The sequence below is a fragment of the Plecotus auritus genome, assembly GCF_963455305.1.
Source record: "Plecotus auritus genome assembly, chromosome: 3".
NCBI classification, from domain to species: domain Eukaryota; kingdom Metazoa; phylum Chordata; class Mammalia; order Chiroptera; family Vespertilionidae; genus Plecotus; species Plecotus auritus.
In genome coordinates, this window is record NC_137772.1 from 103261040 (window position 1) to 103275246 (window position 14207).

The 14207-nt window shown below is 37.7% G+C and overlaps 1 pseudogene across 1 annotated transcript; it reads right to left on the bottom strand.

The window, feature by feature from the left end:
• Nucleotides 1–12878: 12878 nt before the first annotated feature.
• LOC308245102 (la-related protein 4-like) lies at nt 12879–13963 on the bottom strand (annotated as a pseudogene). Its single transcript has 2 exons — nt 13167–13963; nt 12879–12968 (listed from the first exon to the last, which is right to left on the bottom strand). The product of its transcript is annotated as a la-related protein 4-like (transcript).
• Between the last annotated feature and the right edge of the window lie 244 nt (nt 13964–14207).

The window sequence follows — 14207 nt, forward strand, 5'->3', positions numbered from 1 at the left end:
CTCAGTCTCAAGCTACTGAAGTTGGATGAAAGTGAAATCATTACCAGGTGCAACATCTGATTTTCTGGTCCCAGGGTCACTAGCAGAATGCTATACAGTCTCCGAAGCATAACAGTTTTAACATTTCATGTAGCAGCTTAAGCTTTCCACAGCCTGAACTCAATTTCCACAGCCCACTGTGAAGGTGAAGATAGAAATGACACACTTGCAATTGGTTAATTATTTGTATAAACACCAAAACTTTGCCTACAACTCCAGAGATAAAGGGGTCTCCTAAAGTGTCTCTGATTTGCAGACCAGGTGTACAGGTCCCTGTTCTTTACTGTCAGTTGTTTCAGCTGATCATTTGGGAGACATTGCAGAACCAAATATGCACAGTTGAGATGGAGAACATGTATCTGTATGACAGAACTGTCTGTGGATGAACAGAAAAAAAACATAGCTCTAGATAGGAAGCTTGTGCAGGATACCCTCTGGTGTTGGTGAGAATGGAGAAACAGGCACACATTTGAACTGCTGTTAGCACTGTAAGCTAGAACAATGCTTCTCAGAACACTCAGGTAACATAGTATCAGTGTGGTTATGTATCATTATTTCAATTGGATCTTTAGGGTTTCATTGTATGGATATAATTTATGTAAGTGATATTTAAGTTGTTTCCAATTTTTCACTATTATAAGCAGTGCTTAATAACATCCTTATACATATTTCTCTGTGAATTTGACCCATTATGTCCTTAGGATAAATTTCCATGAATGGAATTGCTGGATACATAGTGTCAGGTGATCATCTAAATGTGGATACATAGTGTCAGGTGACTATCTAAAAAGTTGCATACCAAGATTATAAATCAATTACCTATGTTTTATTTCAGTATTTTCTGAAATTAATTTTAGTGGTAGAGATTTGCCATTACTATTTCTCCAAATGACTCAGTTTTCCCAACTCATTTTGTTGAACTGTTTTTCATCATGTATCAAATTCTCATTCATACATAATATGTTTCTGAATTCTGTACTATTGAGCTTTCTGTTAATCCTATATAATAAAAGAGTAATATGCAAATTAACCATCACTCGGCTATACCCACAAGCCATGCCCACAAGCCACGCCCACCAGCCAATCAGGAGCGAATATGCAAATAAACCCAACCAAGATGGCAATGGCCACAGAGAGCAGGAGGGAGGCTTGGGTTTCCCGGCAATGGAGGAAGTCAAGCTTTCCGCCTGCCCTTTCCGGCCTAGGCCTCCACTCAAGGCTACAAAGTTTCAATGATAGAAGATACATAAACCCAAACAGAAATGGCGGCAGCCACAGAGCTGGAAAGAGCAGGAGGCTAGGGTTGCCCCTGGCAATGGAGGAAGCCAAGCTTTCCGCACACCCTTGCTGGCCCAGGCCTCCGTTTAAGGCTACAAAGTTTCAATTATAGAAGATACATAAATCCCCCCCAAAATGGCTGCCACCACAGAGCAAGCAGAAGGCTTCGCTCCACTCCAGCCTACGAAGTTTCAATTGTAGAAGATAAATAAATCCCGGATACTAGGGCCTCCGCTTGGGTCGCCAGGGGGCATGGCCGGCCTGCAAACCACCACAGGCCCCTCGCCCAGGCTGTCCCACACCCCAAGGGAACCCCCACCCTGATCCGGGACACCCTTCAGGGCAAACAAGCTGGCTCCCACCCGTGCACCAGGCCTCTATCCTATCTAATAAAAGAGTAATATGCAGATTGACCATCACTCCAACACACAAGATCGCTGCCCCCATGTGGTCAAAGATGGCTGCCCCCACGTGGACACAAGATGGCCACCACAAGATGGCCAGCAAGGGAGGGAAGTTGGGAGGGACTAGGCCTGCAAGGGAGGGCAGTTGTGGGCGATCAAGCCTTCAGGGGAGGGCAGTTAGGGGTGACCAAGCTGGCAGAGGAGGGAAGTTGGGGGCGACCAAACCTGCAGGGAAAGGCAGTTGGGAGGGACCCAGGCCTGCAGGGGAGAGCAGGTGGGGGGGACCAGGCCTGCAGGGGAGGGCAGTTAGGGGTGACCAGGCCTGCAGGGGAGGGAAGTTAGGGGAAAACAGGCTGGCAGGGGAGCAGTTAGGCATCAATCAGGCTGGCAGGGGAGTGGTTAGGGGGTGATCAGGCTGGCAGGCAGAAGCGGTTAGGGGCAATCAGGAAGGCAGGCAGGCGAGCAGTTGGGAGCCAGCAGTCCTGGATTGTGAGAGGGGTCCCAGATTGGAGAGGGTGCAGGCTGGGCTGAGGGACACCCCCTTCCCTCGTGCACGAATTTTGTGCATCAGGCCTCTAGTTATTGTATAATGCTAAATTTTTATTATTAGTATAATATGTTTCAATATTGAGTAGGACAAATACTTTCATTATTCTGCCTGGCTATTTATCATGCTTGTTTTTTTCAGAGGAAATTTGAAATCATTTTTTTCTCTATAAAGGAAAAAAACCCTAAAACACTTTGACTGGTATTTGCAATGAATTTACAGTTTGATTTAGGGAAAAAAACCCTAAGAAATTGTGATTGTTATTTGCAATGAATTTATAGATTGCTTTCAGGAGAGTTGTTATTTTTTAAATATGAATGACATTAAAAAATATAACTTATTGCTTTGGCCAGTGTGGCCTAGTTGGCTGGTCATTGTCCTGTGCACTGAAAGATTGCCAGTTAGATTCCTGGTCAGGACACATACCCAGGTTGCGGACTTGATCCCACTAAGGGGCATGCAGCAGGCAGCCGATCGATGTTGAGCTCTCACATTGATGTTTCTCTCTCCCCCGCTCCCTTTCTCTAAAAATCAATTAAAAAAAGACTTTGTTTTAATTAATTTAATTATTTTTAAAGTTTTTTTTAATTGAATTTATTGGGGTGACATTAGTTAATAAAATTACATAGTTTTCAGGTGTACAATTCTATAATATATTATCTGTATATTGTATTGTGTGTTCACCAATACAAGTCAGGTCTCATTCCATTACTATTTATTCCCCTTTGACCCTCTTCTACTTTGCCCCACCCACCTTTCCCTCTGGTAATCATACTGTTGACTGTGTCTGAGGGTTTTTTTTTTTGTTGTTGTTGTTGTTATTGTTATTGTTAGTCCTCACCTGAGGATATTTTTCCCAATGTTTTTTTAGAGAGAGTGGAAAGGAGAGAGGGTGGGAGAGAGAGAAAGAGAGAGAATGAGAGAGAGAGAGAGAGAGAAAGAGAGAGAGAGAGAGAGAAACATTGATGTGAGAGAGACACATAGACTGGTTGCCTCCCGCAAGCATCCCAATGCTGGGTGGGGAGTGAATCTACAACCCAGGTATGTGACCTTGATTGGGAATCAAACCCATGTCTGATTCCCAGACAGTATGCAGACTGACACTCTAACCACTGAGCAACACTCACCAGGGCTTATTTTGTTTTGCTTATTTAATTCCTTCACCTTTTTCACCCAGCCTCCCAACACCCTTCCACTTTGACAGCTGTCAGGTTTTTTTTTTTCCTGTATCTATGAGTCTGTTTCTATTTTGTTTGTTAGTTTATATTGTTCATTAGATCCCACATATGAGTAAAATCATATGGTACTTGTCTTTCTCTGACTGGCTTTTTTCACTTAGCATAATACTCTCCAGGTCCATCCAGGCTGTCACAAGGGGTAAGATTTTCTTCTTTTTAATGGTAGAGTAGTATTCCATTGTGTAAATATAACACAGCTTTTTTATCCACTCATCTACTGCTGGACACTTGAGCTGCTTCCAAATCTTGGCTATTGTAAATAATGATTCAATGAACATAGGGGTGCATATATTCTTTCCAGTAAGTATTTTGGGCTTCTTCAGATATATTCCCAGAAGTGGAATTACTGGATCATAAGGCAGTTCCATTTTTAATTTTTTGAGGCAACCCCATGCTGTGTTCCGCTGTGGCTGCAACAATCTGCATTCCTATCAACAGTGCATAAGGGTTCTCTTTTCTCCACATCCTCACCAACATTTGTTGTTTTTTGATTTATTGATGATAGCCATTCTGACAGATGTGAGGTGATATCTCATTGTGGTTTTAAATTTGCGTTTCTCTGATGATTAGTGATATTGAGTATATTTTCATATGCCTATTGGCCATCTGTATGCCCTCTTTAAAGAAGTATCTTTTTTATTATTTAAAGTATTACAAATAGTAGTACATATGTCTCCTTTTTTTCCCACTGACCCTCCTCTGGCCTCCCCTACCCCCCCGGCACATGCCCTCACTCCTTGCCCCCCAGTGTCTTGCATCCATTGGTTATGCTTATATGCATGCATACAAGTTCTTCTGTTGATCTCTTACCTACCCCCCAAACCCTCCCCAGCCTTCCCACTATAGTTTGACAGTATGTTCGATGCTTCTCTGCCTCTGTATCTATCTTTTAGTTCATCAGGTTATAATGTTCTTTATTATCCATAAATGAGTGAGATCATGTGGTATTTTTCTTTCACTGGCAGGCTTATTTTGCTTAGCATAATGTGCTCCAGTTCCACCCATGCTGTTACAAATGGTAAGAATTCCTTATTTTTTATAGCAGTGTAGTGTTCCATTGTGTAGATGTACTACAATTTTCTAATCCACTCATCTGTTGATGGGCTGTTTCCAAATCTTAGCTATTGTAAATTGTGCTGCTATGAACATAGGGGTGCATATATCATTTCTGATTGGTGTTTCTTTTTTCTTGGGATATATTCCTAGAGGTGGTATTACCAGCTCAAATGGCAGTTCCATTTTTAAAATTTTGAGGAAATGCCATACTGTTCTCCACAGTGGCTGCACCAGTCTGCATTCCCACCAGCAGTGAAGGAGGGTTCCTTTTTCTCTGCATCCTCCCCAGGACTTGTTGTTTGTTGATTTGTTGATGACAGCCATTCTCACAGGTGTGAGGTGGTACCTAATTGTTGTTATGATTTGCATCTCTCAGATGACTAGTGACTTTGAGCATGTTTTCATGTGTCTCTTGGCTTTCTGAATGTCCTCTTTTGAAAAGTGTCTATTTAGGTCCTTTGCCCATTTTTTTATTGGATTGTTTATCTTCCTTTTGTTAAGTTGTATGGGTTCTCAGTAAATGTTGTAAATTAAACCCTATCGGAGATAACATTGACAAATATGTTCTCCCATGCAGTGGGCTTTCTTGTTGTTTTGTTGATGATTTCTCTTGCTGTACAGAAGCTTTTTATTTTGGTGTATTCCCATTTGTTTATTTTCTTCTTAGTTTCCATTGGCCTAAGAGCTGTATCGTTAAATATATTGCTACAACAAATGTCTGCTATTTTGCTGCCTATGGCTTCCTCTAAGATTTTGATGGTTTCCCGTTTTAGGTTTAAGTTCTTTATCCATTTTAAGTTTATTTTTGTGTATGGTGTAAGTTGGTGATCTAGTTTCATTTTTTTGCAACTATCTGTCCAGTTTTCCAAACACCATTTATTGAAGAGATTGTCTTGACTCCATTGTATGCTCTTGCCTCCTTTGTCAAATATTAATTGAGCATAATGGCTTGTGTCAATTTCTGCATTCTCTGTTCTGTTCCATTGGTCTATATGTCTGTTCTTGTGCCAGTACCATGCAGTTTTGAGAACAATGGCTTTGTAGTATAGCTTGATATCTGGTATTGTGATCCCTCCCACATTGTTCTTCTTTCTCATGATTGCTGCAGCTATTTGGCGTCTTTTTTTATTCCAGAAGAATTTTTGGAGAATTTGTTCTAGGTCTTTGAAGTATGCCGTTGGTATTTTAATGGGGATTGCATTGAATTTATAGATTGCTTTGGCTAGTATGGACATTTTAATGATGTTGATCCTACCAATCCATGAACATGGTATATTCTTCCATTTGTTCATGTCTTCCTCTATCTCTTTTTTCAGCGTCCTGAAATTTTCTGATTACAGCTCCTTTATCTCCTTGGTTAAGTTTATTCCTAGGTATCTTATTTTTTGTTGTTGTTGCAATGGTAACTGGGATTGCTTTTATAATTTCTATTTCTGTGAGTTCATTATTGGTGTATAGAAAAGCCATAGACTTCTAGGTGTTAATTTTGTATCCTGCTACATTGCTGAATTTGTTTATTAAGTCTAGTAGTTTTTTGATGGAGACTTTGGGGTTTTCTCTGTACAATATCATGTCATCTGTGAATAAGGACAGTTTTACTTCTTCTTTTCCAATTTGCATGTCTTTTATTTCTTCTTCTTGTCTGATCCCTATGGCTAGCACTTCCAGTACTATGTCGAACAGGAGTGATGAGAGTGGGCATCCCTGTCTTGTTCCTGTTCTTAGGGGAAATGGTTTTAGTTTTTGCCAATTGAGTATGTTGTTGGTGTGGGTTTGTCATACAAGGCTTTTATTATGTTGAGGTATAATCCTTCTATTCCCACCTTGCTGAGAGTTTTTATCAAGAATGGGTGTTGGATTTTTTGAAATGCTTTTACTTCATCAATGGATATGATCATATGGTTTTTATCTCTCAATTTGTTTATGTGATGTATCACATTTATTGATTTGCAGATATTGTACCATCCTTACATCCTTGGAATAAATCCCACTTGGTCATGGTGTATTATCTTTCTAATGTAATGCTGGATCCGATATGCTAGAATTTTGTTGAGGATTTTGGCATCTATGGTCATAAGGGATATTGGCCTGTGATTCTCTTTCTTTGTAGTGTTTTTATTGGTTTTGGGATTAGGGTAATGCTGGCTTCATAGAAAGAGCTTGGAAGTGTTCCTTCCTCTTGAATTTTTTTGAATAGTCTGAGGAAGATAGGTTTTATTTCTTATTTTAATGTTTGATAAATTCCATTGTGAAGCTGTCTGGTCCTGGGCTTTTGTTTGTTGGAAGTTTTTTGATTACTGCTTCAATTTCCTTCATAGTTATTAGCCTATTCAGATTTTTTTATTCCTTCTGGTTGAGTTTTGGAAGGTCATATTTTTCTAGGAATATGTCTATTTCTTCTAGGTTGACTAGTTTGTTGGAGTAGAGTTGCTCATAGTATTTTTTTATGACCTTCATATTTCTGTGGAGTCTCTTGTTATTTCGCCTCTTTCGTATCTGATTTAGTATATTTGGGTCCGCTCTCTTTGCTTCTTGGTGAGCCTTGCTAGAGGCTCATCAATCTTGTTTATCCTTTCAAAAAACCAGCTCTTGATTTCATTGATCTTTTGTATTATTATTATTTTTTGTCTCTATGTCATTTATTTCCACTCTGATCTTTATTATTTCCTTCCTTCTGCTCACCCTGGGCTTTTCTTGTTGCTCTCTTTCTAATTCTTCAAGTTGCAGAGTTAGATGGTTTATTACCAGTTTTTCTTTTCTTTCTTTCTTTCTTTCTTTCTTTCTTTCTTTCTTTCTTTCTTTCTTTTTTTTTTTTTTGAGGTAGTCCTGTAGTGCTTTGAACTTCCCTCTCAGGACTGCTTTCACTGTGTGCCAAAGATTTTACATTGTTGTGTTTTCATTGTCATTTGTTTCCAGGTTGTGTTTTATTTCTTCTTTGATCTCTTTGATAAACCACTCATTGTTTAATAGTATGCTATTTAGCCTCCAAGGTTTTGAATTTTTGTGATTGTTTTTACTGTAGTTGATTTCTAATTTTACGCCATTGTGATCTGAGAATATGCTTCATATGATTTCAATCCTCTTGAGTTTCAAGAGACTTTGCCTGTGTCCCAATATGTGGTCTATCTTTGAAAACATCCCATGTGCACTTGAGAAGAATGTATATTCTGTGGCTTTGGGATGAAATGTTCTGAAGATGTCAATTAAGTCCATCTGATCTAGACAGTCGTTTAGGATTGAAGTTTCTTTGCTAATTTTTTTGTCTAGAGGATTTATCCAGTGGTGTTAATGGGGTATTAAAGTCACCTACTATGATTGTGTTGCTGTCAGTCTCTTCCCTGATATCTTCTAGAATTTTTTTAATGTATTTGCGTGCTCCTGCATTGGGTGCATAAATGTTTACCAGAGTTATATCCTCTTGTTTTATTGATCCCTGTAGAATTATGAAGTGGCCTTCCTTTTCTCTTCTTGTGGTCTTCACGTTGAGGTCTATTTTGTATTGCTACCCCCACTTTTTTTTAATCTCCATTTGCCTGATAGATATTTTTCCATCCCTTCACTTTCAGTCTGTGTGAGTCCCTTGTTCTGAGGTGAGTCTGTAGACAACATATATATGGGTCATGTTTTCTTATCCATTCAGTCCCTCAATGTCTTTTGACTGGAGCATTGAATTCATTACGTTTAATGTTATTATTGATAGGTACTTGTTTATAGCCATTTCTGTACTTTATGCCTGTGTTCCTTCCCGCCTCCCCTTCTATTTCTTCTTTTTACAGTATTCCTTTTAGCATTTCTTGCAGTGCTGGCTTGGTAGTAATAAACTACCTTAGCCTTTTTTTGTCTGCAAAGCTCCTGATTTCCCCTTCAGTTTTGATTGATAGTCTTGCTGGATAGAGTATTCTTGGATTCAGACCTTTGCTTTGCATCACTTTTATACTTAATTCCATTCCCTTCTAGGATGTGTTTCTGTTGAGAAATAATTTGATAATCTGATGGGGGATCCTTTGTAAGTAACTCTTTGTCTCTCTCTTGCAGCCTTTAAGATTCTCTCTTTATTGTTAACATTTGCCATTGTAATTATGACGTGTCTTGGTGTGGGTCTTTTGGGATTCATCTTGCTTGGGACTCTCTGAATGTGTGTAACTTTTTTCTTCTCCATATAGGGAAGTTTTCTGTCATTATTACTTCAAATAGATTCTCTAAATCTTGCTGCTCTTTTTGTCCTCTGGCACCCAAAATATACATATGTTACTTTGTTTTGAGTTGTTCCAAAGCTCCCTTAGGCTCTCCTCCTGCTTTTTAAATTTTTTTCTCCAGTTGCTTTTCAGATTGGGCTTGTTTCTCCACCTTATCTTCTAACTCGCTAATTCGGTCTTCTGCTTCTTCTAGTCTACTGTTGAAAACTTCCATCACATTTTTGATTGTAGCTATAGCATGTTTGATTTCTTCCTGATTTTTGCATAGGTTGTTGATTTTCTCGTCCATCTGGTTTATGAACTGCACGGCCATTACTCTTAATACTTTTTCTGTCATGTTGCATGCCTCAGTTTCACTTATTGCCTTTCTTGGTGATTCCTCTTTTTCTTTCCTCTGGTATCTATTCAGATCCTTTGCACATTATTTCATTGAATTGTTTTTTTTGGGGGGGGGGTGTTGAGTTGTATGAGTTCTTTATAAATTTTGGATATTAATCCCTTATCAGATGTATCATTAGTGCAAATATGTTCTCCCATTCAGTAGTTTGTCTTTGTTTTGTTGATGGTTTCCTTTGCTGTACAAAACCTTTTTAGTTTGATATTGTCCCATATGTTTATTTTTCTTTTGTTTCTCTTGTTTGAGGAAATATATCAGAACATATATTGCTAGTAGAAATATTTGAGCTTTTACTGCCTATGTTTTCTTCTATGATTTTTATGTTTTTAGTCTAACATTTAAATATTTCATCCATTTTGAGTTTATTCTTGCATATAGTGTAAAAGGGTGGTCTAGTTTCATTTTTTGCACATATCTGTTCAATTTTCCTAACACTATTTACTAAATATTCTATCTTTACCCCATTATATGTTCTTGCCTACTTTGTCAAATATTAATTGACCATAAAGGCATGGGTTTATTTCTGGGCTTTCTATTCTGTTCCATTGATCTATATACATATGTTTTTATGCCAGTACCATGCTGTTTTTTATTTTTATAAAATGTTTATTCTCTTAAATCCATTGCATTCACAGAGTGTTAACACTTTAAATGTTTATAATTTCCACCAACTGCAGCCTTATCTAGGTAAACCAAAACAAGCACTTTATCATAGATATAGTCAGTGATTCCCCCAAATTTCAGCACAGGTAGTTTAATTGTATATTAATTGTGTATTTCAGTTCTACATGATTTAAAAAATAGTGTTTAGAAATGATTCTTCTTATTTAAATGCATTATATCATGTTATCAACCCACCAAATCAAAAGCAATTGCCAAGCTGAATAACTTACAAAGAAATAGTAACTCTGGCTTGTACAGAAATGTGCAGTGTTTTCAAAGCTCTGAAATACCTATTAATACAAATCTCCACAGCTTAACTTAGACTTGGAAGATGAGTTTTTACAGTAATATAATTTTAACCTTTATTTACATTCATTTTAATATATTACTAAGATATTTACTCTATGTAACAATGGTGCTTTCCAGTGTTTACAATTTACAGTTTCAATTTATACAAGTCATTCACTAGCAAAAGGGACAGTTGTTACTACCACAAACTATCCCTAGAAAACAACAACCCCTTACATAGAACTCTGAAAATGGTATGATGTAAAACAGATTAATTCAACATGATTTTTAATATTTTAGTGATTTTTCTAAACACCAGCATGTAAACTTGCCTATTTAATAAGAAAGCTACAACTTGATTCACTGAGAAATTATGTAATAATTTTCTTCAACTAAATTTCTCACCTTAACTCAAAAATCTCCTGACTTGCTGGTTCTGTGAATTCCAAACTGTATTTTTTTTTTAATTTTAATTTTTTGGAGAAAGGTAAGGAGGGCAGGTTATGATAAAACACTGTAAGTGGAAAAAGTTGCCCCCAAATTAAGTCTTTAAAATTATTTTTACTTCTATACTATTTAACACTTTAAGAGTCAATTACAATGCTTCATCTTTAACACTAACACACAGTCTGCTCTACAATTCTGGGATCTAAACTTCTAAATACATGAACAGAAGAGTAAAATACTTCACTGTTCAATTCAGAAATTTAGAACTGTTATATGATTTGACTAGATTGGTCAAGGTTGTTAGAAACATGCAATTATGTAGGTCGTTAATTTGCTTCTGGGGATTGGTAGTCAAAGAACAGAGAGTAGCAAATGACTTAACACAAAAAAATTATTTCCTATTTTAGAGGTTGGGGAATCACAGGCCAGTTTAAACCTCTGAAGGTCTTTTGACCTACCCTACTCAGATCTAAGACAGATTTTTCAATTATCTGAATAACTCCCATTCTTTCCGTGAGTATCAAACTGATTGGTAGTCACATTTCCAAGTACAATCAAAAGCTTCTTGAATGAAATATTAGTAAGGTGAAAAGGAGACTACATATCAAACTGGAAAAGTAATCTACTCAAGTACATATTACATTCAATTTTCAAATCATTTACTAACATGTTAACAGATTTGGCTTCAGTCACTCTTACACACACATACACCAAAAACAGGCACCGCAGCCACTGATCTGCTTTGCAACACAAGGCCATAAAGGCAGAGATGGTATTCTCTAAGCCAAACTTTAAATAGATTGAAAACGGTAATTTCTAATTTTACATAAATGCTTCTTCAAAAAATATTTTCTCTCACTCCCTCATCTCCTATACTGAAGGATGTGTAATATGTTTTTTCCCAAGCTAAATCTGAACCATCAAAATTTATTCCAGGCAGATCTCTGAAAATTAAAATAAAAAACATTATATATATATATATATATATATATATATATATATATATATATATATTCTGATTGGAATCCTCCAGCATTTTAAAACCACTTTAGAGATGAATTTTTGGATTCTACTGTTCACAACTCCAAAATCTGTAATGATTTAAGGATATACTTTCTCTTGTTTCCTTCCTGGTTACCCTCTCCCTTTTATACAGTTCATTATAGCCATGGCTCAAATTTAATGGGAAGAGAGAGAAGTTTTTGAATAGTTTTTGTTTGTTTGTTTTACTTTGGTGATATGGTGGCACAGATTGCTCTTTGCCTTTACGCTGAGTTACTCCCTGAGGTATGGCCCTGTGGCCAAACTGGCCTCTCTGTTCCCTGATTTTTCCAGCTGCTCCCCTGGGAATGGTATTGCCTGGAAGCCAGAATAATCCTTACTAGCCCTTGCTTCTGGCTTCTCATGTGGTTTCTTAATGGACTTCTCAGGAGCTCCATTCTCTTCGTTTTTGGTGGGAGACACTACATTGGAGCGAAGTTCTCATAGCAGCTGCACAGGAATTGGAGATGGCTCTTTAGGGGGCTTCTGGCACATTTTAGCATAACTTAGCTTTCGGGATTTCTGTAGGGCCACAGTTATAGCTGCATTTATGTTATTATCATATGGTGAAGCAGTATTTGTCCTTGATGGCTTTGCAGGATTTAGGGAAGAAACTGATATAGTTGCTGGGTTGAGAACATCCTTCTGAACAGTGGAATCCTCCACTAGATCCTTTTCTACCTGAGTTGTGCTCAATACAGGAGGCCCAGCTGTACATGAAGGACAGTACTTATACTGAGTTGCTGGGCAGCGGTACAGTTGGTCTGTTCATTCTCTGCAGGCACTGGGCAACTATCCCCTTGTCTTAACTCTTCAGTATACTTTTCTTTGTAGACACCTTTAAGAACATCAGACATCCTACTCTCCAAAACAAGTTCAGCTGGTGTTCTTGATGAACTTCCAGGTAAAGGAGGAAAATTTGAGGCTAATAAGTCAAACTTTGGTGCTGGAGCCTTTGATTCAGCTGTCTTCGACCTCTGAAAAGAATTCTCCTGCCCCTACCATAATCCCCATTCCGTTCAATCTCTTTTGGAAGGTAGCTTTGCTCCTGATGCCCTGTTACTGTAGGTTTATGCCGTCCAGTTGGAAAGTTCCTTGAACCAGATCTGTTTCCCTCTGTTGAGTGTTCTGAACCACTTGATGACCTAAAATGAGGCTTCAACGCATTTTTTTTTTTGCCATTCAATGCATTGCTTTTTTTCTCTTTTTTTATTGTTTAAAGTATTTCAAATAGTAGTACATATGTCTCTTTTTTTTTTTTCCCGATTTTTTTTTTTTGAATGATCAACCCATATTCACAGCAGCAGCAGCAGTTGTTTTATAAGATCCTGGTGAATTAAAGCCATTCACAAAACTACTATTTGGAAAGGGAGCCAGTGGTGTTTCAAAATAAGGTTCAGGATTTGGAGACCAAGACTGAGGCACAATACTATAGATGGAGTACTGTTGGTGAGGACTAGATACAGGCTGCATAAAGACTGCTTGAGTCTGAATAGGCTGACTATACATACTAGAATCCATTAATCAAAAACCATTCTTAGCAAAAAATGTTTTGATGGCTTTTAACCTTGCCATGATTGGCTTTCCCTGAAATGTTTTAACTTCTCTCAAATATTTAAAGGCTTGTTGTGCATCTGTATCTGACTGGAAAGTGATATTTCAATTGCTATTATGTAATAAAATAACAGCTTATCACCTTGGGTCAGTTTTCATTCTTGAACAAAGTTTTCACTTCCTCTATTGGTGTATCTCTCTAAGAATCACGATACAACGCTTATGACTTGGTCTCACTTTCTCACCCTTCTCATCAACTTGTACCATGGGAGAATATCTCAATATTTCAAGAACTAGATGGGGGTCTGTGGTTAGCTTTTTCATTTCTTCCATGTTGGCAACTGTCCAAATTTGAATGAATTGATCACTGTCCATTTGAGATATCAGGTAAAGATCCATTGACAAATTTTCTAGTGAGAAACAGAATTCTAATTGTTTCTTCAGGCATTCTTTCAGGCATTAATTTCTTCTGTAGAAATTGCTGAATTGCTTTCTCTAGAAATGTCATATATTTGGTAACTCAGATCTTCTGGCCCTAAAATCATTCCATTAGTTGATTCTTCAATGCCTGTAGAATTTCTTGTGGTTTCACAAGATGAATATATTACTTCATATTCCTTACACATATTATCTGAAAGCTGTGTATTACCCTCAGGATGAGATCCTGACGTGGCTGCTGTTTCATGCCAAGAGCTTTCAGTTCCATGACTTACTGGCATGGCATCAGTATTTCCATGAGGAATTTATTGCCACTCTTTAGCATTAGGATTTAAACCAGTTCCTTTACATGTTACCTGCTCCACGAAGACCAACATGCCTTCCCCGTTTGACCCAATCATACTCACCACTGCTACTCCAAATGGTTTACAGGCCTGAGCCCCAAACTCTAGGATAAGGACCCAGTATCATGCTGTTTTGATTACTCGGGCCTTGTAGTATAATTTGATATAAGATAGAGTGATTCCTTCCTCTTTTTTTTTTTCTTTTCTTTCTCAAGATTGCTGTGGCTATTTGGGTTCTGTGGTTTTATATAAATCTTTGAAATATATGTTCTAGTTC